Source organism: Coenobita brevimanus, chromosome 82 (assembly GCF_032717465.1).
Source record: "Coenobita brevimanus isolate Jiangsu-jjx chromosome 82, ASM3271746v2, whole genome shotgun sequence".
Classification (NCBI taxonomy): domain Eukaryota; kingdom Metazoa; phylum Arthropoda; class Malacostraca; order Decapoda; family Coenobitidae; genus Coenobita; species Coenobita brevimanus.
In genome coordinates this window covers 18,397,752-18,424,705 of record NC_137035.1, presented here as the reverse complement: position 1 = coordinate 18,424,705, position 26,954 = coordinate 18,397,752, and the positions used below count along the sequence as shown (strand labels likewise).

At 43.3% G+C, this 26,954-nt stretch overlaps 1 long non-coding RNA gene across 1 annotated transcript in view; it reads right to left on the bottom strand.

The window, feature by feature from the left end:
- Positions 1 to 26,439, bottom strand: part of LOC145409626 (uncharacterized) — a 281,066-nt gene extending 254,627 nt beyond the window's left edge. Inside the window, exon 1 of the long non-coding RNA XR_013899145.1 lies at positions 26,376 to 26,439. This is a non-coding gene — a long non-coding RNA (uncharacterized LOC145409626). The remainder of the gene's footprint in view (positions 1 to 26,375) is intronic.
- Between the last annotated feature and the right edge of the window lie 515 nt (positions 26,440 to 26,954).

Here is a 26,954-nt window from a genome sequence, read left to right as displayed (position 1 = left end):
CACCAATGTCCACCGTCCATACTGAATACATGCTTAGGCTGCCTCATTTATTGGTATTAGTAGGGGTATTTTTATGACTATAGATAGATAGAGAGATAGACAGACAGATAGATAGATTTTCATGCCATGCTGGTGGGTTTTGTGGAAGATTATTATGTCAACGAAATTCAACTCGTCTGCTCCCTGCCCTTGTCTCGGATCGAACCTACGTCACTCAGGACAACAGACCATCCCTCTTTACCACTAAGCCACCACCGCTTGTACTCTTATCTTCGTAAATGTTTCTCCTTATTTTACCAATTAGTGTCTTTGTAACTTTTTGCTCTCTCTCTCTCTCTCTCCTTTTTCTTACCTTTTCTTCCATTCACAGTGTTTCTCTCTCTCTCTCTCTCTCTCCTTTTTCTTACCTTTTCTTCCATTCACAGTGTTTCTCTCTCTCTCTCACCCTTTCTTCCGTTCAGTTTATGTTCCTCTCTCTCTCTCTCTCTCTCCTTTTTTCTTACGGTACCCTTTCTTCCATTCAGTGTTCGTTCCTCTCTCTCTCTGCTCTCTCTCTCTCTCTCTCTCACCAATATCTTCCATCCACACTGCATGTTCCCTCCCCATTATTCTTTCGCTATATCCTTGTTAATATCCTCAGTCTAACACTCCTTCTTCACACATTCTTCGCGTCTGCTTTTAGTCTTGTCTCCAATCTTCCCCTCCATCTTTCCCCGCCTCTTATAATGATCTTCACATTCACTCTGTTTTTATCATCATCGCATTCTTATATTCTTCTTTTTCTTCTTCTCTGTTCCTTTTATTCTCTCTCTCTCTCTCTCTCTCTCTCTCTCCTTCTAAATTATCTTATTTTTGGGGGTACTTGTCTAATATTCTAACTCTTTCTTTTCATCGATTATGACTATTACTCGCCTCTCTTTCCTCTCCTTCATATTCACTCTCCCTTCCTGTTCCTTTATTTATCCTCGTTACTCATTATTTACTGCTCTTTATTCCACTTTCATCACTTCCTTGTATTACCATCACACTTTTTTTTTTACTCTTTTTATCGCGTCTTCCCTATTTCTTCCATATTTCCCAGTCCAATTTGTCTATAATTTTGCACTGTCTCTTTGGCCTGTCATCTCACTCATCCTCTCACTATTTTACACGTATTTCCCTTCTACTTGGCTACTTATTCTCTCCGACTTCGAGAGTGTGTTTTCACCCCTGACTGTCTGTTTGTCGGTCTGTTAGCAGGATTACTCAAAAACTAAAGGAGAGATTTGGACTAAATTTGGTGGGTAGTTAGCCCATGTCCCAGGGAACAATCGATTAACCTTTGGGACCGATCCGGACAGTACTACAGATTCTGGATCCGGAAAACATATTTTGTGAAACCCTAAGCAATGACGAGAAAACCTAACCCATTATGAAGAGTGGTTTGGAAATTACGTTGCCCTTGTCGGAGAGATGGGCTCCACTGAGTGCCCCTCTAGTTCGCTTTATTTTTTTTATTCTTCATTTCACTCTCAACTCTGCTTCCTTTATTACTTTGACGGTATATTTGGTGTGTCTAGTTCAGCCGTTTATTCTCCTCCCCCCCACCTCTCTCTCTCTCTCTCTCTTCTTCTTCTTCTACCCCTCTCCCTACCTGTGTATTCTATTCGCTTCCTCTCCCTATCTGTTTCTCTCCCATTCTCTTAATTTTTCCTTCCCTCAAACCTTTTCCTTTTGTCATGCTTTATTCATGCCGCCTCCAGACGATTTTATTTACTTAAGAAAATCTCTCTCTCGTGATGAATGGCCTTGAAATAGTCTTGGTTAACCCTTTCACTCTGATGATATCTTGGTTTATAGCTTATTCTTGTTACTTCACACTCCAGCCCTCTCTTCCCCCCTCCCTTTATTCCACTCTCCCCCCTCCCTTCATAACTCTCTTTTCCCCCCTCCCTTCATTCCTCTCTTTTCCCCCTCCCTTCATTCCTCTCTTTTCCCCCTCCCTTCATTCCTCTCTTTTCCCCCTCCCTTCATTCCTCTCTTTTCCCCCTCCCTTCATTCCTCTCTTTTCCCCCTCCCTTCACCCCTCTCTTTTCCCTCTCCCTTCGTTCCTCTCTTTCCCCCCTCCCTCCACCTCTCTCTTCTCCTCCCTTCATTCCTCTCTTTTCCCTCTCCCTTCGTTCCTCTCTTTCCCCCCTCCCTTCACCCCTCTCTTTTCCCCCTCCCTTCATTCCTCTCTTTTCCCCCTCCCTTCGTTCCCCTCTTTCCCCCCTCCCTCCACCTCTCTCTTCTCCTCCCTTCGTCCTTCTCTTTTTCCCCTTCCCTTCACCGCTTTTTCCTCCCTCCCTTTACCCCACTCTTCCCCCTCCCTTCATCCCTCTCTTTTCCCCCCTCCCTTCATTCCTCTTTTCCCCCCTCCCTACATTCCTCTCTTTTTCCCTTTCCTTCATCCCTCTTTTCCAAATCCTTTCATAACTCTCTTTCTCTGTTCCCTCCACCACTCTCTTCTCCTCCCTTCATTCCTCTTTTCCCCTTCCCTTCATCCCTTTTTCCTCCCTCCCTTCAACGCTCTCTTTCTCCCCTCTCTCCCACCCTCTCTTCACACCCTCCTTCCATCTCTCTCTTTTTCCTCATCCCCCTACTCTTCTTTTCCTCCCTCCCTCTCTTCTTCCCCTCCCTCCACCTCTCCTTTTCTCCTCCTTCCACCTCTCCTCCTCATCCCCCTCCTCTCTCCTCCCCTTTACTTAAATAAAATCCCGTCATCAACCGCAATAAAGCACTAGAGCTGTATCGACCACGAGAGGGTTAAGACATCCTCGTCGTGAAGGGGTTGTTAATATATTCCCTTGCCTGGTTCCTTGTTTGCTTGCCTGACTGCCGGGAGGTCTTCAGTCACAGGGTACAAAGGGACTCTTGTCTCTTCACTGCTCTTACTACTCCTCTCTGTTTAGTAACCCTCCTCTCTCCCTCTCTCTGCTTTCACTGTCTGTCCTGGCTCCTTCCTTTTTCACTGCTTTCTCTGTCTCCATCTGGCTTCCCTCTCCTCCTTTCACTGCCTCTCTTCTCCATCCTGACTCCCTCTCTTTCTTTCACTGCCTCTCTTCTCCATCCTGACTCCCTCCTCTGTCACTGCCTCTCTTCTACATCCTGACTCCCTCTCTTTCTTTCACTGCCTCTCTTCTACATCCTGACTCCCTGTCTTTCTTTCACTGTCTCTCTTTTCCATCCTGACTCCCTCTCTTTCTTTCACTGCCTCTCTTCTCCATCCTGACTCCCTCTCTTTCTTTCACCGCCTCTCTTCCTCATCCTGACTCCCTCTCTTTCTTCCACTACCTCTCTTCTCCATCCTGTCTCCCTCTTCTTACACTGCCTCTCTTCCTCATCCTGACTTCCTCTCCTTTCACTTCCTCTCTTCTCCATCCTGACTTCCTCTCCTTTCACTTCCTCTCTTCTCCATCCTGACTTCCTCTCCTTTCACTTCCTCTCTTCTCCATCCTGACTTCCTCTCCTTTCACTTCCTCTCTTCTCCATCCTGACTTCCTCTCCTTTCACTGCCTCTCTTCCTCATCCTAACTCTCTCTCTTTCTTTCACTCTCTCTCTTCTCCCTCCCTGCCCACCAACCCCTCCAGCCGAAATGTGTGCTGTCCAGGGAAAGGTCTGAACCCCTGAGGTGATCTGAAGGTTTTACATATCTAACCCTGCCGAGACGTAGGCTGGCTTCCTACACGATAAAAGATCTGGATTACGATAGCCTAGCTTCGGACCCTACGCCCTTAAAGAAGTTTCGACTGCTGTCCTGCAGTCACTAGTCTCCTGCAAATGTTTCTCACAATGACCTTGATCCCACTGCGAAGATTTAGATTTTTTTTTTTTCCTATCAGCAATGGCCCATGCCAGGACTAATAACCTGAGTCTTTCAGATTCCTTGCGCAGTCTCCGGTTCTCCTAGAATCGTTACCTGTGCTAGACTCTGAGGTGGGAATAATTATAATAACAATAACAGCGAAAACAAGTCTCAAACTCTGTAGTGGGTGGAGACTAATAAAAAAATAACATAAACAGTCTAACAATACCAGTGTTCTATACAAAATGAATCGCTTGGGAGGACGTATTAGGAAGCCTACGAGAGAGAGAGAGAGAGAACAGCATCATTTGTGTTTTCACTTTCTCCCTCTTCCTCTCTGATCTCCATCCTCTCCTAATCTCACTTCACTTCCTTCTACCTATGTTTCTCAATTCCTGTGTCCTTCTTCCTGTTCTCTATAAATCTGCTCTGGTTGCCATACTAACGACTGGGTGACCTATAGTTTTTTCTTCCTTCTTATGATTACGAGCAATTAAGTTTCTCTCTCTCTCTCTCTCTCTCTCTCTCCAGTTTCTCTTCTTCCATTTCTTTTCTCTCTTTCCGCTTTCTCCTCTTCCTTCTTCCTTCTCTTATTCCATCAGTTTTCCATGTCTCGTATCTTTCTCTCCCTCCTCCTTCCCATATCCTCCTCTGCCTTCCTTTCTCCTCTTATATCTTCTATTATTCCTCTTCTTATCTTCCTCTCTCACCCCTTCTCCTCTTGCTGTCCTCTCCCCTACTCTTCTCCCCTACTCTTCCCCTCCTCCTCCTGCTTTTCACAATCTTCCTCTCCTCCTCCTCTCTCCTTGTCACTTCCTCATCCTACTTCCTGCCTGACCTTGTGTCTGCCTGCTCCTCTGCCTACCTGTTCTCCCTCCTGCTTTGTTGCCTACCTGCTTGACTGCTTGCTTACCTACGTGCCAAAATGTCCTCCCTCATATCTAACTGCTTACCTGTCTGTCTGCCTGCATCTAACTATCTGTCTGTCTGTCTGCATTTTTGTTTGCCTGTCTTCTTGCCTGTCTGCCTTCTTGCCTGCCTATCTGCCTGCCTGCCTCCAAATCCACAGCCTCTTGCTACAATTTGTTTACCGGTACCTAACTTTCCTGCACTACCAGATTATACGCCCCCTCCTGCCTCTCTCTCTCTCTCTCTCTCTCTCTCTCTCTCACAACAAGCTTCATCACCCTTACTCTTGCATTCGTTATTTGTTTTCTTTTTTTTTTTTTCTTCTCGCTACTCCCCTCCCTACCCTCTCCCTTCTCCCCCCTCCTCTCTCACTCTCCCCTTTTCCTCTTACCTCCCCTCCTCTTCTGTCCTTTCCCATTCTCCTTCTCTTCCATTCCTTCTTCCCTCTCTTTTCTCCTCTTCTTCTCCATGCCTTCTCCCCTCCTCTCCTCTTCCATTCTCCCCTCTCTCTTCTCTTCCCTTCCATTCCTTCCCTCTGTTTTCCCCTCCTCTTCTCTTCCATCCCTTCTCCCTCCCCATTTCTCCTCACCTCCATTCCTTCTCCCCTCTTTCCCCTCCTCTTCTCTTCCATTCTCCCCTCTTCTCTTCCATTCTTTCCCTCAGTCTTCCCCTCCTCTTCTCATCCATCCTTTCTCCTTTCCCTTTTCTCCTCCTCATCTCCATTCCTTCTCCCCTCTTTACCCCTCCTCTCCTCTTCCAGTCTCCCCTCTCTTTTCTCTTCCATTCCTCCTCCCCTCTTTTCTCTCTTCCATCTCTTCTCCCTTCCCTTTTCTCATTTCCTCTGCCCTACACACAACAATATCCTCGCAGGTGTTGGGCAGGTGCAGGATAGGCAGTAAATATCACACACCTGTACATAATAAAAGGTAGAACAGGTGTACAGTAGGTGTGGCCATTAACCTTTTCACCCCGATGACCTATTTTGCATCTTATTCTTGTTACCTGGATTTTTACCCAATTTAGGAAGCATTTCTGGTAATGAAGGGGTTAATTACAGGTGTTTCTTGTACCTAATTAGATTCTACAGGTGTGCGACAGGTGTGGCCATTAACCCTTTCAATCCGATGATGTATTTCTTATTTCACTCACTAGCATCAGATTCTGAGAGAGAGAGAGAGAGAGAGAGAGAGAGAGAGAGTGTGTGTGTGTGTGAGAGAGAGAGAGAGAGAGAGAGAGAGAGAGAGAGAGAGAGAGAGAGAGAGAGAGAGAGAGAGAGAGAGAGAGGCAAATTTCCAACCCAGCCATTTCAGTCTCTCCTAAGCTGCATAAAGTCGCCTGGAGAGAGCAAGTATAAACAAACACTAGGTCCTCGGAGTGAAGGAGTTAGGGGAAAATAATGGGTGGGATGGGCGGAGAGGAGTGGGCGGGATGGGCTGGGAATCAGACTCTGGAATAGTGGTGGGGAAGGGAGGTGGATGAAGGTGGAAGGTAGATGTGGGTGGGATGGGGAGAAGGGGCGGGGTGGAAGGGTAGTGGGTGGTGGGAGCAGAGAATTATAGTTTAGTACAGTGTTTGGGGGGGGGGGAGAAATGGATAGGATGGGAAGAAAGGATAGAGTGAGAGGGAAATGGGTGGTATGGGGAGAAAGGGTAGAGTGAGAGGGAAATGGGTGGGATGGGGAGAAGGGATAGAGTGAGAGGGAAATGGGTGGGATGGGGAGAAGGGATAGAGTGAGAGGGAAATGGGTGGGATGGGGAGAAGGGATAGAGTGAGAGGGAAATGGGTGGGATGGGGAGAAAGGGTAGAGTGAGAGGGAATTGGGTGGGATGGGGAGAAGGGATAGAGGGAGAGGGAACTGGGTGGGATGGGGAGAAAGGATAGAGTGAGAGGGAAATGGGTGGGATGGGGAGAAGGGATAGAGAGGGAAATGGGTGGGATAGGGACAAGGGATAGAGTGAGAGGGAAATGGGTGGGATAGGGAGAAGGGATAGAGTGAGAGGGAATTGGGTGGGATGGGGAGAAGGGATAGTGAGAGGGAAATGGGTGGGATGAGAAGAAAGGATAGGGCGAGAGGGTAATGGGTGGTGGGGCAAATCGACATAGAAATGCATAAATGGGGGAGTATAGGCAAGTTTCAGGTCACAAATTTCTCCTTGAATCAGATACAATAAAAACAACACAGAAATGACGTCCCCGGGCAAGATGAGTTAAGGTGCGCAAACCCGAGAGAGAGAGAGAGAGAGAGAGAGAGAGAGAGAGAGAGAAAACATGTGTGCAACGTAACATCAACTACGAACACAAACCGACTAACGGGATGCATTTCACTACCTTTTGCACTCTAGCTATGACTGGAAAGACCCCAACCATCGTACAAGCATATTTAACCATTTAAGAAGTTGAACAAATAGGAATCGAAAATGGATGTAGCTATTTTGGACTGACTGCTTATTCTGGTCATCTTCAGGAATTTTTTTTTTTAATCATGGAGTCTTTCATGCCTTTTCGACCTGGAGGGCTTAGATACATCCCTCATTAACCCCTTCACCACGACGGTTTTCTGAAGCTGAATAAAATCATCTGGTAGCAGTAAGAATTAAAAATGAATATGGTGTCCTATTGCTGAAGAGGTTAATGACGTAATATACATACCCAGTAAAGATTAGCTAGACCTCTTATCTCCATCATCCATTTCTCTCTCCCTCTCTCTCTCTAACTCTTTTTTTTGAAGGTAAGGGCCGAGGCAATGGTATTTACTTTAGGCATTTAAGGTTTGTGATCAGTCGCTTTCCCCTGAGTGACATTATATAAGCAGTTCATCCCAACAATGCCTCACACGTCAAACCTTATCGGAGACATCCGGTTGAAGCGCCTTAATCCACATAACCACAAGGCGCCCACCTGATTACATGGCTACCGTTCAAAATAAAATACGTTTACGGGTGCTACACGAAACCTTTGGGCCTGGCATTCAATGTGGAGTCACCTGAAGGAAGGGCTGCATCAAGTGAGTGGATGGTTGGCGCCCCCTCTTCCTTTTTGCGGTGAGTCAATATATTCAAGGCTAGATAACTAAGGCACAGCTCTTCTCTAAGGGTCAAACTCATAAACAAGCCAGCATCGATGTGGCCTTATTAGTCTATCTGTAACAGCCACACCAAACTGCCACTCAGTTCTAACCCAAACATCCATACTCTCTCTCTCTCTCTCCCTCGCCCTCCCTCCCTCTCTCTCTCTCTCCCCACTAACTTCACAACCCCTTTCATTCCTCCTCTCCCCATTCTCTCCCTTCCCCACCACATCCCCCTCCTCATCCTACTCTTCTTCACCACTATCCCTCTCCCTACCCCTTCCTCCCCTTTCCTCCTCCACAATACCCCCCTCCTCCTCCTCCTCTCGCTGTTTCTCCCCCCCCCCAGTGGGTGAGGGGTAACCACAGCCCGCCCATTATTCCACATCACGCCCTCCTCCCCTACTTACTCAACCCCCGAGAGAGAGAGAGAGAGAGAGAGAGAGAGAGAGAGAGAGTGTGTGTGTGTGTGTGTGTGTGTGTCAGAGAGAGAGAGAGAGAGAGAGAGAGAGAGAGAGAGTGTGTGTGTGTGTCAGAGAGAGAGAGAGAGAGAGAGAGAGAGAGAGAGAGAGAGTGTGTGTGTGTGTGTGTGTGTGTGTGTGTGTGTGTGTGTGTCAGAGAGAGAGAGAGAGAGAGAGAGAGAGAGAGAGAGAGAGAGAGAGAGAGAGAGAGAGAGAGAGGTTAAGCGCATGTACCGTATGTGTGTGTAATTGTAGCGTGGGTGGCTTGGAGCACATATGTGTGAGCGTCTGTGCGTTCTACTTTCCTCTCTCTCTCTCTCTCACACACACACACACACACACACACACACACACACACACACACACACACACCACTAGTCATTCATTTCCACACAAGCTCATAGGTCTACATACAGCCTTGGATACATATTCTCTCTCTCTCTCTCTCTCAATTACGCTCAGTGGAGGAAAATTACAACCGCAGACTCTCACATTAACACATGTTCCTTCAACAAGAGTAGGAATTATGGTAAATGTACGAAGATAAGAGAAACGCGAAAAAAAAAAAAAAACGGTGAGAGAGAGAGAGAGAGGGGGTAAGGGCGCTGGTAGAACCGGTACTGTACTTCCGGTCTCCACTGAGTTTGTTAGGTGGACTTTTACAAACAAATATCAGTCTGCAACAAATAATTCCCTGTTTGTAACCTGTACACTGTCTGGTATGTCGTTCCTTCACCATACCACTGTTTACTACCACTGTCTTCTGTGTCACCGTCTTGTATAACTCTACCCATTACCTTATGTACAGCAAGAGGGAGTAATTACAAGAAGAGAAGAGGTAGTGGCATGATCAACAGTGTGACAGCCACCATCACCCTCTCCGTACCCACTAACCCTCTCCCAACCCCACCTAACCCACCTCTCTCATCGCACTCCCTCTCCGTACCCACTAACCCTCTCCCAACCCCACCTAACCCACCTCTCTCATCGCCCTCTCTTTCCGTACCCACTAACCCTCCACCAACCCCACCTAACCCACCTCTCTCATCGCACTCTCTTTTCTTACCCACTAACCCTCCACCAACCCCACCTCTCTCATCACACTTGGGTCAACCTCTCACTCTCTTTAATCTCACTCTTATCTCATTAATCTCACTCTATTTATCTCATCATACATTTACTCCTTCTTCCTAATTTCCACTTATCATTTTATTCATGCCTCGTCTCGCTCACCTTAATCTCATTCTCATCTCATCACATAAATATATCTCTTCTCGGTTGCCCATAGTCTCCAATTTATTCATCTCTGTTTTCTTATCTCTCTTTATCTCACTGATCTCTCTCTCTATCTCGTACCATACATTTACCCAACCTCGCTTTAGTGGCCAAGCTAATTTATCTCTAGTCTCACTCACTTTTTTATCTCATCAACTGAGCTAAAAGGGGTTAGGGATCTTCAAGGTAGAAAGAGGTAAATAGTACGTTCATTTTTTTTTATTTAGGTTCTTCATTTATATGCTCTAGGCTCAAACATCTTCCAAGTCAGTCAGTCCTTACCCATCTCAAGACAACAAACTCCTTCCAAGACTATTCAAGAAAGTGGATTTTCTTTCATAAGATAATACGGTAACATGGAGGATTAGGCCTACGTGTACCTTGAGAAAGAGAGAGAGAGAGAGAGAGAGAGAGAGAGAGAGAGAGAGAGAGAGAGAGAGAGAATGGTTTCCTCATCATATAAAACATTAAAATAACATCATCCGTGTGAAGAGGTTAAACGATGAGATTGTTGTTGTTGTTGTTGCTGCTTGTGGTGGTAGTTGTCGTGTTACTATTGTTGTTGTTGTTTGTGGTGGTGGTGGTGAGTTTTTTTTTTGTGTGTGGTGATGGTAGTTATAATTTATTGCATATTGGTGGTGGTGGAGGTGGTGGTGGTGGTGGTGAAGGAGGTGGTGGTTGTAGTGGTTGTGGTGGTGGTAGTGGAGTTTTTTGTGATGGTAGCTATAATTTACTGCATAGTGGTGGTGGAGGTGGTGGTAGTAACTATAAGTAACTACATATTGATGATGAAAATTTAAGGGAGAGGAGGAGGCTGGAGATAATAAGGTTGTTAATGAGCACAGGTGTAGGTACGTGCATTAGCCAAACAAATTAACTTTCTGTACCGTAGTTGCTGTACCGTTGCTAGTGTACCTGGACCACTGCCTTGCCGATTAATTAACTTTATGATACATGATGAGGTAAGTTCTCTCTCTCTCTCTCTCTCTCTCTCTCTCTCTCTCTCACTGTAGGCACGCTTATATCCAAAACATTTTCTGTCTGTCTGTCTGTCTCTCTCTGCTTAAACCATGACAGACGTTCGAACTAAAGGGGTTACAGTCCTCAATAACCCCTTAATTATGAGAAGTCTTCCTCCAGGTGTACATACTCACCTGGAGACTAGCAAAAATAAATAATAACGACTTGGGATGGAAGAAGAAAAAAAATAGCAATGTCCGCTAGTTTTCCACACTTCATTGTCTGTCTGATGGATATGTATAGAAAAAAAAAAAAAAGGTCAATTACCATACTGTAAGTTCACATGAAGGAGAACAACAGAATTAACAGAGAACTAGAACAGGAAATGGTAAAAAATAAGGAAATACCAAGCCTACAAGAGTATGTTAATGGAAAAATAAATCCATCAGCTTCATCCTCATCACCATCACCATCATCGTCACCACCACCACCACCATAGCCATCATTATCACCACCACCACCATCATCATCACCACCACCATCATCACATCACCATCATCATCACCACCACCACCACCATCATCATCATCATCCCGCCTCTCTGTCAGCTGCAGGTAGAGGTATGGAAAGGTAAGGTAAGGTACAGAGCGCAAGTAATTAACAGTTTCTCTTTCTCAGATCTTCCTTGTTGGTGGTGTTAAAGAGACTCATGAGATAATAATGATAAAATACTATCTATTGCCAGACGCATTAATCCCGTAAGGGGTGGCCACAAACAAATCGCCTCCATGTCGCCCTGTCCCCCGCCAAAATACTGTGATAAAATAAACAGTGCACCTCAGTACTGTGATACAAACATGGAAAGCAGTGACTGGTAACAAGCATAGACTAAACACGACTAAAACTACCAAAACACACACACACACGCACAAGCACATCCCCACTCTTTCCTCCCCTTCACACACACACACACACACACACACACAAGCAAGCACATCCCACACACTTTCCCGACAGAGAGAGAGAGAGAGAGAGAGAGAGAGAGAGAGAGAGAGTAATTAAAGCAATCTCCAGCAGGGCAAATTCCAGAGTAGTAACAGACAATACTGCATACAATAGCCACATCCAAACTACATATATATTTTTTCTTTTTTCTTTTTTTTTCAACTTCTACCAGACCAGCTTCTCAACCCTGATATTACGACCACGCCAGAGCACAGAGAACCCCGTTATTAAGTCCCTCAAACTTGTCTTCCTTCCCTATTTATCTTCTCTCTCTCTCTCTCTCTCTCTCTCTCACTGCTACTCGCCTTCCTCCCCTGTTTATTTTATTTATTTATTTATTTCCTACTTGCCTTCTCTCTCTACAAACCATTTTTTTTTACAACTTGCCTTCCTTTCTCCCTTAACTTCCCTTCATTGCCGATTTATCCCTTTTTTTTTATACTCAAATTATTTCCATCCACCACTTCCCTTGCCCCTCTCACTACCATTTTTTTTTTTTTAAGCTGTCAGTAAAGGCGTTTCAGGCTCGCTACCATACGGGATTTTCCGCCTTAATGACCGACCCTAATTTGAGAGGAATAACAACCCGTATATATATATATCAGAAAAGTTTGGAAAAAAAAGTTGTTTCCGAAAGGGTTATCATGTGCTGGTAATTACGATGTTTGAAAGGCTATGAGATGAGCGTGGGTGGGGGAGAGGGTGGAATGATGTGGCGGTGGATTGGGAAATAGGTGGGGGCGCGCGTGGGGAATAGATGGGAGAGTGGGTGGAGTGATGTGGGGATGGATAGGGGAGTGGGTGGAATGATGCGGTTGTGGGTGGGGGAGTGGGTGGAATGATGTGGGTGGAGGAGTGGGTGGGGAATAGGTTGGTGAGTGGGTGAAGTGATGTGGGAGTGGATGGGGAGTGGCTGGGGAATAGGTGGGGGGGGAGGGATGAGGGAGAAGGGAAGGATGAGAGGGTGAGGGAGGATGAAAGGGAAAAGGAAGGGGCGAGGAATGATAAGAGGGGGTGAGGAAGGATGAGATGGAAGGATGGGGGAGAAGGTGAGGAATGATGAGAGGGAAGGATGGAGAAGATGAGGAATGATGAGGAAGGGAAGTGGAAGGAATGGGGGAATAGGGGGAGAGAGGAGGAATGAAGAAGCGTGGGAGGAATGAGGAGTGATGAAGGAATAAGGGGAGGAGGAGGAGGAGGAGGTAAGCGGGAGTGAAGTATGAGGGAGGAAGAGGGGATGGAGAAGGAGTGAGGGAGGGAGGGAGGGAGAAAATAAAAGGGCTCAAGACAATAAAGGAGAGAGGGAGAAAAAACACAGCTGACCCAAGAGCTACTGAGAAGGAGGGAAGAAAAAAATGATATATAAACAGGGGAGAGAGAGAAAAATGAACAGAATGAAAATAATGAATGACAAGGCAGAGAGAGAGAGAGAGAGAGAGAGAGAGAGTGGACCACAAACTGCCTCTATCCCCTGTCCTGCTCTTACGATTTAACTATGGCCAATCCCTCATCAAACCTCCCTGCCTACAAAGCCGTCACAAAAGCGTTTTCGGACCCAAACATCACGTTAGCCGGGACCGCTTCAGGGCAAACTTATCCAAATATTTATTTCATCCTCCTGTGTAAAAAACAATGAATGATAATACTTTCCATGATTTGCCGACACAGAAAAAGTTCTATTAATATTATTCTAACCAAAACTGCCCCACGAGTGACCGAACTATATAAACTCGCCTCATACACACTATTCGGCAAAGTACACAAAATTTTCAAAAGGCAAAATCAAAATAATATCACGTACGCAAACCAGACGCGAAATACGGCATATAATAAATGTGTAGCCTTATATAAACACTCAGATGAAAGAGCGAGTAAATATTGGGCCGTGAGATTAAAATGAAATGCGCCCCTCCCCCCATCCAAATGTGCCCCTCCCCCAACCCAATATGCCCCTCCCACCATCAAAATGTGCCCCTCCCCAACCCAATTTGCCCCTCTCACCATCCCAATGTGCCCCTCCCCCAACCCAATGTGCGCCTCCCCCCAACCCAATGTGCGCCTCCCCCAACCCAATGTGCCTCTCCCTAACCAAATAAGTCCCTCCCTCAATGCCAATGTGCCCCTCCCCCAACCAAATAAGCCCCTCCCCCAAACCCAATGTGCCCCTCCCCCAAGCAAGTACCTCCCACAACCAAATAAGCCCCTCCCCCAAACCCAATGTGCCCCTCCTCAACCAAGCAAGTCCCTCCCCCAACCAAATAAGCCCCTCCCCAACCCAATATGCCACTCCCCCAAACCAAATAAGCCCCTCCCTAAAACCAAATAAGCCCCTCCCCCAAACCCAATATGCCCCTCCCACAAACCCAATGTGCCCCTCCCAAACCAAATAAGCTCCTCCCTAACCAAATAAGCACCTCCCCCAAACTAAATAAGCCCCTCCCTGAAACCAAAGGCGCCCCTCCCCCAAACCAAACGCGCCCCTCCCGCAATCGAGATGAACCAAAACATCTAAACACTCACTTTCGGCTCCACAGACACAAATTCCGCTCACATTAAAATCACAACACGACTAAACAATCGAAACGTCAAAATATACAACTCATGTGGGCACCATGTTCAAAAATATTTACTCTCGGGGACAAAAAAAAAATAAATAAACTGGCCACGCTTTAAAGGAAAGTCTGATGCCAACCAAAATATCCAATCCTTCAAAACACGTCAGAGTTTGTAAATAAATAATAAACAAAAACAAAACACCACGACCACCACCAAAAACATAATAATGATACCACCACCACCATCATCACCATAACAATAATAAAAAAAAATGATAATAACACTCGTCCAAATACCCTAGCTACCTACCTCATCTAGGCACTATGTCCAGAAATATACTGTTGGTGACTAAAAATAAAGCGCTACACAACAGTATACAGTAGAACAGAGTCCGTTGGAAGCCGAAAGGTCCAAACCCTTGAAACAGTCTACATAAATATACAAAATCTAAATATACAGTTTCTCTAGGCAGTAAGTTCAAAAATATATTCCCTGTGACTGAAAACATAAACAGCTAGGCAACAGTTAAAGGCGAGACCGTTGGAAGGCGAGAAGGTCCTTGGGGCGCCTTGTCTGTTTGCATGTCCGACTCCCGCCATTATCCTCATTATGCTATCCCGTCTAATAGAGCAACCACGAATCACTCTTTCAGGCGCCGACACCTAAACCACCCTATTTGACCCTACTTGCAATGGGGAGGCAACATGATTAAATTTGCATATCTCATTCACACGTACGGTCCAGCTGGTGGAGACCGGGATGTGCGTGGGAACCGAAGTTGGGTGCTAAATGGCAGCTTCAGCCAAAACATTTCAAACTTTTTACCCCAAATAAAAAATATTTACCTCCGCCAAGGAGGTTGTTTTCAACCCTGTCCGTTTGTTTGTTGGTTGGTTGGTTTGTGAGCAAGATTACACAAAAACTACTGGACGGATTTCCACGAAACTTGGTAGAAGAATGGGCCTTGGCCCAGAATACACTCCAATAAATTTTGGTGCGGATCCGGATAAAGGTGCGGATCCAGGATTTTTTGTTTTTTTTCACTTTCCTTAACATTGCGAAATAGGGCGTTGGCGGAGGTATGCGCTCTACTGAGTGCCGTTCTAGTTATTTATTTATTTAGTGCTGCTTTCCTTCCTTCCCTATTTATAATCTGTGCTGCTTTTTTCGCTGCTTCCCGTCCCTCCGTATTAATAATTTCTGGTACTTTCTTCACTGCTTCCCTTCTCTTTAATTTCTGTTCTTTTCTCGTTGCTGCCCTTCCTTCCCTATGTAACATTCTTGCTACTTTCTTCATTGCTTCTCTTCTTTATCATTTTTGCTACTTTTTTCACTGCTTCCCTTCCTTTTTATAATTTCTGCTACTTTTTCACTGCTTCTCTGCCTTCCCTGTAAGTGCTACGCTAATCTCGCCTCAAACTAGCGCTAAAAAGACCAGCGTTGCCAACAGATGTACTGAATACATTTAAATCTCGCCGGAGAGAGAGAGAGAGAGAGAGAGAGAGAGAGAGAGTCTGACTGGGGTGAAACTTGGACTTGACATAAATAAGGGATGAGTCACTGAGTCACTTGTCCTCCATCTTGTTCGGCCAAAACAGATGTGCTAACTTCGACGCCATCTTTAAAAAACAAATCCTCAAACACTTCACTACGATGACCTCCCTTAACTATGGTACGTCACTACAAGGGTCTTTTTCCTCTTCACTTTCTTCTTTTTCATCATCATCACCTTCATCATCATCTTCATTTTCTTCTTAACCATTTCTCTCTCTCTCTCTCTCTCTTCCTATTTCACAACCACTTCCCTACTATTACGACTCTTTCTCCCGCTACCTTATGGCGATTTTTATTTACCTCTGAATATGACTTTCAACTTTATCTACATTTTCATCCATGCATTACAGACTGAACGAAGCGTCTTTTTTTTTCTTTTTCTTACTACACTCATTTTACTCGGCCTTAAATCGCCATCTCTCCATTTTGAATACCGAGTTGTAACAGCAGATTAGCCCTAGAGTATGATGCTAGTCACGAAGCAGTGCTATGGACAGGCCACAGCCATAGCGTTACCTGTACCACTGAGCTATGTGAAATAAGCTACGAAAGGACGAAACTCTGGGCCAAGTTAAGGTAAAAGGGGCATAGAATATCGCTTCCATGCAATACAGTTCATTTATTTCAGTAGACTTCCTCTTTTTCAACCTATTATCCTTAGCTCAACGTGACAATACTACGGCCCCTCATCCTTCCCACTGCACTTCTTCGTGACTAGCACCATATTCTTGTATTACTCTTCCTGCGCACACCATATTCCTGTTTCACTCCCTTCGCACAGCACTTCTTCGTGACTAGCACCATATTCTTGTATTACTCTCTTCCTTCGCACAGCACTTCTTCGTGACTAGAGCCATATTCTTGTATTACTTCCTTCCCACAGCACTTCTTCGTGACTAGTGCCATATTCTTGTATTACTTCCTTCCCAGAGCACTTCTTCGTGACTAGCACCATATTCTTGTATTACTCCCTTCCACAGCACTTCTTCGTGACTAGCACTATATTCTTGTATTACTCCCTTCCACAGCACTTCTTCGTGACTAGTGCCATACTCCTGTACTAATCTCCATTCTATTCAGCACTCAAGACGGCAAAATTTTTCTTTCTCCCCACAGCACTTCTTCGTGACTAGCACCAAATCCCTGTGTTAATCTCTTCTCACAATTCAGCGTTCAAGATGAGAGATCAATTTACGCCAAGTTAAAGGGAACGGAGTATAGACAGACCCGAGCGAATATGTATGAGCACGAGTTTGGCCATCTGAAATTTCGCGAACTGGTCTAAAATAAAGGCTGTTGAATTTCCAGTCCTATTAGTTGCAACGTTCACAGAGAGATTACAGAATTCTCTCTCTCTCTCTCTATCAATTTCTCTCTCTCTCAACATGCACAGGAAAGATAAAAAAAAATGTTCTCGCTCTACCCCCCGTCTCTCTCTCTCTCTCTAATTTATATATAAATTTGACATTGATTTATTCTGAGCTCTATTATCGGCAACACAACAATGATAAAAGAAGGACTAATATTGCAAACACTCTCTCTCTCTCTCTCTCTCTCTCTCTCTCTCTCTCTCTCTCTCTCTCTCTCTCAATTTATATATATACTAGACATACTGCTTTATTTACAGCTCTATTATCCGCAACACAATGATACTAAAGACTTAATTGCAAGCGGTTCAACATTATGCAAACAACGCTTCACAATACACCAATGCAGCCTACTGTGCAACTGGTGCAATGTGAGCCTAGTTATTTGCAACACACACAGGATTAACACGAGCACATACATCTGCAGCTCTCGTGTAGTACCAGACACCGCAAACCACTTCACATGTAGCGTGCAAGTTGCTGGACGTTGCACCGCGCTCTCTGCAACACACACAAGCGTTGATAAGGGAGAGTGTGTAATTGCCAAGTGTTATCTGCGCTTTGATAAACAGGATCGCTTGGGCAGTGTGAGGAATGCTGTTTTTTTTTTGTTTTTTTTTAAAGTGGTCTCGTCTAACCACTTTTTTCTTTTTGTTTATTTATTTATTTTTTGTCTAGAAGCTGGTGTTGGTGCATGGCCAGTCCCGCACTGTATTTAATCCAGCTAATTATACCCACTTAACAAGCAGTGACCGAGAGGCAAGGGGAAATTAATCGCTTCAGCCCTTGACATTCGCAACCTTTTCTTATTAGTGTGTGTGTGTGTGTGTGTGTGTGTGTGTGTGTGTGTGTGGACCAATAAAATACGAGTACAGAGGAAGTTCAACGACCTAATTATATCCACTTAACAAGCGCAATTAGAGACAGCAGCTTCATTAATCCTTTCAACCCATATTTCTTTAACAATATCAATCAAATCTGGAGAGACTTTACGAGCTAAGCTATACTCCGTTCACTTTAACGTGGCTTTAACATGGCCCCCCTCTACATCTGGAATACTGAACAGCAACAAGATGGACACTAGAATACGGTGCTAGTCACGAAGAAGTGCTATGGATAGGGTGAAGAGGTACCGTCCTATTTAGACCAGAGATACAAGGATGATAAACAGGGAATATTCTCCACATAGTTAAAATAAATGAACTTTGAATGGGTTATAAACAGACTTCATTACCATTAAGGGAAGCGTCTTATGATGGATAATGATAGATAAAATTGTTTGGTTAAAAAGAAATTATAAATGACGTGGCCGTACTCAAAGATAAGGCTCCTCTCTCTCTCTCTCTTTCAGTAACCAAGCGAGGTGCTGATGCAAGGCTGAATTAATACGAATCAATGCTGACGCACAAATTAATTTCATCCAACACCCCAAAATTAAACACAATTTTTTTTTTCTTTTTTTTTATTTATACTTGGCTTATCATGCATCACTTAACCCTCCAACACCATGACCTCTCTCTCTCTCTCTCTCTCTCTCTCTCCAGACGATTACTTTCAGTCTATAAAAACTATGTATAAATTCTATGGTACTGCAACTAACACAAAACTATTTTTTTTTGCAAGAAAGAAGGAACCCAAGGCCAGAAGCTCGAAAAATTGTTCCCGAGAAAAAACAAAAACAAGATAACTGAGCCAAATTCAAGATCCGTTCATTTCGAGATGCCTGGACACACTGCGTTTGAAAGACTGGAGATCATAGGCAGTAGGAAATACAGAGGGAGACAGTTCCTGGGTTGACCTGTTGCTTACATGAAGAACTAAGATTAACGGTAAACTCTTGCATTAGAGAGTCGGGAAAAAAAATCGATGAGAGTTTGCTGCTACATGGTAATACTCGCCTATGGTGGTGGAGAGAGTTCAGAGGAGCAGTGACCATTGAAGCAGTGACAGAAATGAAGATCCAACAGAGCGGCGAAGAGACAGAGGCTGAAGGGAACCAATATGACGAGAAGAGTTAATGAGACGAAAAGCCTTTGCCTGCACCCTACTGAGAAGACCTGTAGCCTCCCCACACATGAGAATTGTACTCTACGCAGGAGCAATAAAACCCGCGTACAAAGTCAGCAACTGTGCTGGGGTAAAGAAGGCACGGAGTCAGCTCGGCACGCCTAATCTCTCAGAAGCATAATATTTTACAAGAGGCTAAATTCAAAATACATAAACAGAGCACATCAGAAAGCAAACACGCAACCACCGGGCCACCGCAAACAAAATACATATAGGCGGCGAATGGTAAAAATAAAATATCGTAACAAAAGAATACAAGAAAATTCGCACCGTACAACTGGCTACAAATCGCAAACGGTAAAAAAATAAAATAACTAAAGGAAAGACGCGTAACAAACTCAGCTACAACTTCGAAAATAAAAAATAAATACAGTTAATAAATAAAGAAATTGAATATCACACAGACAGGCTGATAAAGAAATAATTAAATCGGAGCCATATTCGGAAATCGCCTGGGTCCAACCGCCATAACCGTCTGATGGGAATTTGAATGATACGCTCGGTTTAAATCACGCTTGGCAGACGACGGGTAGCGAGATAAGATAAGGGATTAGCTGTATAATAACCTGTCGTGGGGATTATCTATTTATCTACCAATTTATCTATAGGGTATCTATTTATCGTTATCTTTATATAGCACCTGACTCTTTATCGGTACTTCGTGTGATTTACTGGGTTACCTGTTTTACCTTATCTAATTAGGCTAGCTATCTACCTGTCCTACACCGTTCCTTCCTATTTATCTATCCAACTATCTATCTATCTATCGTATCTATAATTACCTATCATTTTACCGAGCATATTCGATACCGTTCTTATCTATCTACCTACCTACCTATCTATCTATAAAAATATATCCTTCCCGAACCAGTTATATCTGCGGTATCAAGTTCATTACCTGTCTATCTATCTATCGTCTCTGTGGCTATCTATCGCACCTAGCTATCTAATAATCAATCCACCTTATCTATCTAGTCTATTTATCGAATCTATTTAATTTGGCCTTCTTACTATATCTATCTATTCATTGCATCTATCTACTTATCTAATCTATCTATCTATCGTATCTTATCATACATCTATCGTAATTAGTTATCTACCATACAATATCTAGCTACCGTATCGAGTTACCAGTATCTATCGCACCTTATCTATCTATCTGTCTATTGCCTGACGCCTTAATCCCGTAAGGGGTGGCCACAAACAAATCGCCTCCATGTCGCCTTGTCCCCCGCCATTTCACTGCCCTGCTCCCAGCTCACATACCTCCCTCTCTCATATACCTCTCCACTCCATCCCTCCATCTCATCCATGGCCTCCACCTTACTCACATACACTCTCCTCGTTAGTGTCTTTATCTACTTACCGTATTGTATCTATCTATTCACATCTATCGTGCCTAGTTATCCATCTATCGTTATCCACCGTATCTTATCCTATCTATCGTAAATGTACTTCATCTATTATTTCTATCACATCTATTTTTATCTAACTAACCCCTTCTATAGTCCTGTTTATCTATCTAACCTATTCTATCTATCGATCTATCTATCACTTACTAAGGGTATTTACCACACGAATTCTCTACCAACCAATGTCTTTCTGAACTACATGAATCTATCAATTTATCTATCTTCCCACAGCTTTTATCTACCAGTCTCTCTCTCTCTCTGCTTACCTACATAAATCTATCTAATTATCTATCTTCCTCCCCACAGCTTCTATCACAATCTCTCTCTCTCTACTTACCTACATGACTATCTAATTATCTATCTTCCTCCCCACACTTTCTATCTATCTCAGTCTCTCTCTCTGCTTACCTACATGAATCTATCTATCTATCTTCCACACCATACCTTCTATCTTTTTCTATCTATCTACTCCAGGTATCAATCACTACGTACTCCTTGCAATTCAGGTGTTTACAAATGAACAAAAAGATGCCACAATATTTCGTAATGGCCGGGTATGCTATTTATTTTTTTCACGCAAGAAAGAAGGAACCCAAGGCCTATTCCACTACGGCATCAAAATGGTTAATAAGGAGTTGGTGACTGATGACTACAATAATTCCTTTACATTATACTATATTTTCGTCCTTTTGCAGTTTATATTGGACAGGTAATGGCAGAAAGGACAATACTACAGCTCAGCGTCCTCCTAGCCCTTCTTCGTGACTAGCATTATAGTGTTATTCTGTTACAACTCGGCATTCACGATGGAGAGATGGTAATTTTAGGCCAAGTTAGAGTAAAAGGGGTCTAATGTTTTGTTTATTAATGGTTCAAAGGAAGCACGATAAGGCTCTCTCTCTCCAGTCTTGATCTCAAACTAATTCTTCGCAAGCTTCCCCTTCTCTGTTCAACCTTCATTCCATACCCCCCCCCTCTCTCTCTCTCTCGCTAGCCAGGCAAGTGATTCGCCCTGTAATAAGCACTAACTCAGCCTGGGGGACCGAGTAGACCCGCCTCAGACCGCAAACCAGACCAATTTACACACACAAATTACATACATCACGATACACGCAAAAAAAAAGAAAAAAAAAGATGAGAGTAAAAGCCGAGACGGACCCAAAATATGACGGCTAGAGAGAGAGAGAGAGAGAGAGAGAGAGAATGGGATGAAGGTTGAAGTGACGGGGGGGGGAGGTTTGCGAAGAATGAGTTATAAAGCAGATAGACTGGAGAGAGAGAGAGAGAGAGAGAGAGAGAGAGAGAGAGAGAGAGAGCAAACGGCCAGACGAACCCCCAAAAATGTAAGATTATTACAAGAAAAAAAAAGACAAAAAGAAAAAATACCATATAATAATTAAAAAAAAAAGAAAAGAAAAAAATGGGTAAGAAAAAGCTTGAGGAATAAAAATAAATAAATAAATAAAAGAAAGCTAGACGGACAAAAAACAAAATGCACACACACACACAAACTGGAGAGAATTAAGATTAACACCATCCACCTAATTCCGTTCTCCTAATACCGTTTCCAATCCCCTACTAATACCACGGTTAATTTTCATACCAGCATCTCGCTTCTGAAAATACCCCTTCAAGAATATATACTGGTGTGTCCAATAGATAAAGTTTGTTTGTATATATATGGTAAGTATAATCTGAAGGTATATTTCCCACTTGAGTTCCTTATATCAGGCTGTAACAAATAATAATAATGATGATGATGATGATGATAATAATAATAATAATAATAATAATGGGGATGAGGATGAGGTGGAAGAGGAGGAAAAAGGAGGAGGAGGAGGAGGAGGAGAAAAGAATACCATACAATGTCTCCTCCATCTATCTATCGTCAGAGGCCTTAATCCCAGAAGGGGTGGCCACAAACGAATCGCCTCCATGTCACCCTGCCCTCCTCCATTACGCTGCCCTTCCCCCAACTCACACCCACACTCTCATATACCTCCCCACCTCGTCCCTCTCCCTTCTCCCCACTACCTCACTCACATACACTCTTCCAGTCAGTCTCTCACACCCTATCTCTCTCATATACCTCCACCTCACCCCTCTCCTGTCTCCCCACTACCTCACACATACTCTCCTAGTCAGTTTCTCACACCCTATCTCTCTCATATACCTCTCCACCCCTTCCCTCCCCCTTCTCTCCTCCACGTCACTCACATACACTCTCCTAGTCAGTCTCTCCTCCATTCTCTCCACAAATCTTATGTGACCTAAAATTACCACGTGTAGGAGGGCCAAGGAGAGAGTACAAACCCTTCCAAATCGTCCTGTAGATAAAAATGGGAGTTAAAAGTTAATCGATTATTTCTTGCATCTTGCCCATGAGTCACAAGTAGGATTACACTCCCTCTCTCTCTCTCTCTCTCAACTTCGCTAAATTACTGCCCTCAATTTACTTTCATTTTTTTTTTAAAGAAATTTACTAACAGGTCTCTGCCTCTCGATATATATATACGGTACAAACTTCTTAAAACTATACATATATACGTACATACAACCACCCATCCATACACACACACACATACCACTTACATACATACGTACTATAAACGTACATACGACCATCCATCCATAAACACAGCCTACATATTGCATACGGTACATGCATACAACCACCCATCCATACACACATACATACTCCATCCATACACATACATTTTACACACAGCCACCCATCCATACACACATACATACAACCATACACATACATAACACACACATACGTACAACCACCCATCCATACACACATACACACAACCATACATACATACAAACGCTACAATTCAAGCCAGCCTTTCTCCTTACCATCACCTTAACTTCCGGTACAATTCAACAGACTATCCATCAACTTGCATCATTGTTTAGCACACTTCTACGCGTATCTAAAAACACATCACTATTTTACGTTATCTTCATACGCTGTTTAGGTAACGTTTGGCTACATTTCAGGTGCAATGTCTACCTACCTATCTATCTATCCATCTATCTATCTCTGTATCTCTATAGCCAGACGCCATATTCCCATACGGGGTGGCCGTTTGTCTTTGAGTTGGTTGTTTTACGGGGAGGGGCACTAACCCTCTGCCAACCCACTTGCTGACACGTAGGGAACACGTATGGGTTGGTTATATGGTTACCACTCGGCGCTGTAAATGGTTTCTTGGCTTACAGGAAACCATTAGACTTGTCACTCAATGTAATGCCACCTGAAAATGACAGAAGAAAAAGTGATAGGAAAAAATGGGAGAAATAGGAAGAGAGGAGGGGCAGACAGAAAAAGAATGATACAGGGGACGGAAAGAGTAGGCAGCACATCAAGTGAATGAATGACGCTCGCCAATGTGACATAAATTACGGTGCGGGTATATCCAGTTATTCTAAGCATTTTCCTTCCACTGTGCACACGTGTAACAAATAGTCTACCTGTATATAACGAAAGGTAAGCACATCTGGTGTCTTTAATATCAGCATGCGCTACACGCTTCCTGTTACGCGCCATGCTATCTTTTTCTCGTCCACACTTTCCTCATCATAGGTTCATGCTAACCTTCTTTTCGGCTCATGTTATCCTTATCTTCGTTATACCTCTTCCTTAGCGATTTATTCCTGGATACAGCTTGTTAATAACCTCTTGTCCGTTAATTATGCAGTCTGACGTTGCTTGAATGATTTATGCAACATGAACAGGGCACTAAGGTGTAATAAGCAGAATAAATTGCTTAGGAGAAGGTGTTTAGGAGTCACGCAAGGACCATTATAACGCTGCTGTTTGATTTCCATTTCTTTGTGATGCGCTTTCAATTCCGCTATGCACACCTGTTTATACTGTATATCTCAATTCCGCTATGCACACCTGTTTATATATTTCGATTCCGCTATGCACACCTGTTTATATATTTCAATTCCGCTATGCACACCTGTTTATATAATTCCGCTATGCACACCTGTTTATATATTTCAATTCCGCTATGCACACCTGTTTATATAATTCCGCTATGCACACCTGTTTATATATTTCAATTCCGCTATGCACACCTGTTTAGATATTTCAATTCCGCTATGCACACCTGTTTATATAATTCCGCTATGCACACCTGTTTATATATTTCAATTCCGCTATGCACACCTGTTTAGATATTTCAATTCCGCTATGCACACCTGTTTATATATTCCAATTCCGCTATGCACACCTGTTTATATAATTCCGCTATGCACACCTGTTTATATATTTCAATTCCGCTATGCACACCTGTTTATATAATTCCGCTATGCACACCTGTTTATATATTTCAATTCCGCTATGCACACCTGTTTAGATATTTCAATTCCGCTATGCACACCTGTTTATATAATTCCGCTATGCACACCTGTTTATATATTTCAATTCCGCTATGCACACCTGTTTATATATTTCAATTCCGCTATGCACACCTGTTTATATAATTCCGCTATGCACACCTGTCTATATATCTCAATTCCGCTATGCACACCTGTTTATATAATTCCGCTATGCACACCTGTTTATATAATTCCGCTATGCACACCTGTTTATATATCAGTTCTGCTATGCACACCTGTCTATATATTCCAATTCCGCTATGCACACCTGTCTATATACTTCAATTCCGCTATGCACATCTGTTTATATACTTCAATTCCGCTATGCACACCTGTCTATATATTCCAATTCCGCTATGCACACCTGTTTCTATAATTCCCCTATGCACACCTGTTAATATATTCCAATTCCGCTATGCACACCTGTTTATATAATTCCCCTATGCACACCTGTTTATATTCCAATTACGATATGCACACCTGTTTATATAATTCCCCTATGCACACCTGTTTATATATTCCAATTCCGCTATGCACACCTGTTTATATATTCCAATTCCGCTATGCACACCTGTTTATATATTTTTTCTGATACACTGGAAACTCGAAATATTTGACGATGGGAATATTAGTAAAGTATAATGAGGCTACAAGGTTTATTTTACGCTTTATTTTTTGATTTATTTTTCAGGAAGGACATTTTAGGCTATATTAACGATGATTTTATTTCATTATTAACGTAGGCTACTTTATTATTAACGTAGGCTACTTTATTATTAACGTAGGCTACTTTATTATTAACGTAGGCTACTTTATTATTAACGTAGGCTACTTTATTATTAACGTAGGCTACTTTATTATTAACGTAGGCTACTTTATTATTAACGTAGGCTACTTTATTATTAACGTAGGCTACTTTATTATTAACGTAGGCTACTTTATTAACGTAGGCTACTTTATTGTTAACGTAGGCTACTTTATTATTAACGTAGGCTACTTTATTTTTAACGTAGGCTACTTTTATTAACCAGGCTCCTTTATTTTTTAACGTTGGCTACTCTATCTTTATTAACGTAGGCTACTTTATTTCTAACGCAGACTACTTTATTATTTTTTAACGTAGGCTACTTTATTTATTATTAACGTAGGCTACTTTATTTATTAACGTGGGCTACTTTATTAAAGTAGGCTACTTTATTATTAATGCAGGGTACTTTATTTTTATTAACGTAGGCTACCTTTATTTATTATTACCGCAGGCTATTTTATTTATTATTATTATTATTATTATTATTAACCCTGACATTATTATACTAACACACATTATCCTTTCTATCTACTTTTCCTATCTATTTCTGGCCAAGCTATGCCGCTCGCTAAATTAACCAGTTCGGGGGGGGGGAGAGCCCACTCTTGCTCTTCCATTTGGGGGAGGGGGGTGGGGGGAACTAACGACCCCCCTCTAGCTTGTGGTTTGGTGTTATTGTCTCGTCAGCCTTAAGGGAACCCCAGCCACTTACCTCTTCCTCACTCCCGCCATCTGCCTGTCTCGCTCATCTCCGCCGATGCCGCCCTTCACCGACATAGTTACGCCCTTCCAGCCAAACTACTTCCCCTCCTGCAGGCGACGAGGGAGGGGGAGGAGGGGGGGTTAACTGCAAAATACTTCACTTCAGCCACCACCGTCCCTCACTTTTTCACCTCATACAATAATTCCCCTTTTTTTTTCACTGTGTTTCGCGTTGTTTTCTTCCTTTCACTCACTTTCCACTGAGTTTCGCACGGTCTGGGATATGAATTTTCCACTAGGTACCATTTTTGAGCGATTTTTCCAGTACGAACACCCCAAACTTTTCAAAAGGTCAGATTTCCTAAACTTCACATATATACACCTTCACTCGCACATCCTTACTGTAAATACACTGACAGAACTTCACTCCAGACCGTCCCATTAAAGAATAACACAGGAACTTCAAATTGACACCGCGTGGAGAGACGTGGAGAGAGAGGAGAGACGCGGAGGGAAGGACACACACACCCGTCCCCTCAGAACACATGGGGGCGACTGAGCCAACGTGCCATGCCATAGTGTGTTTAAA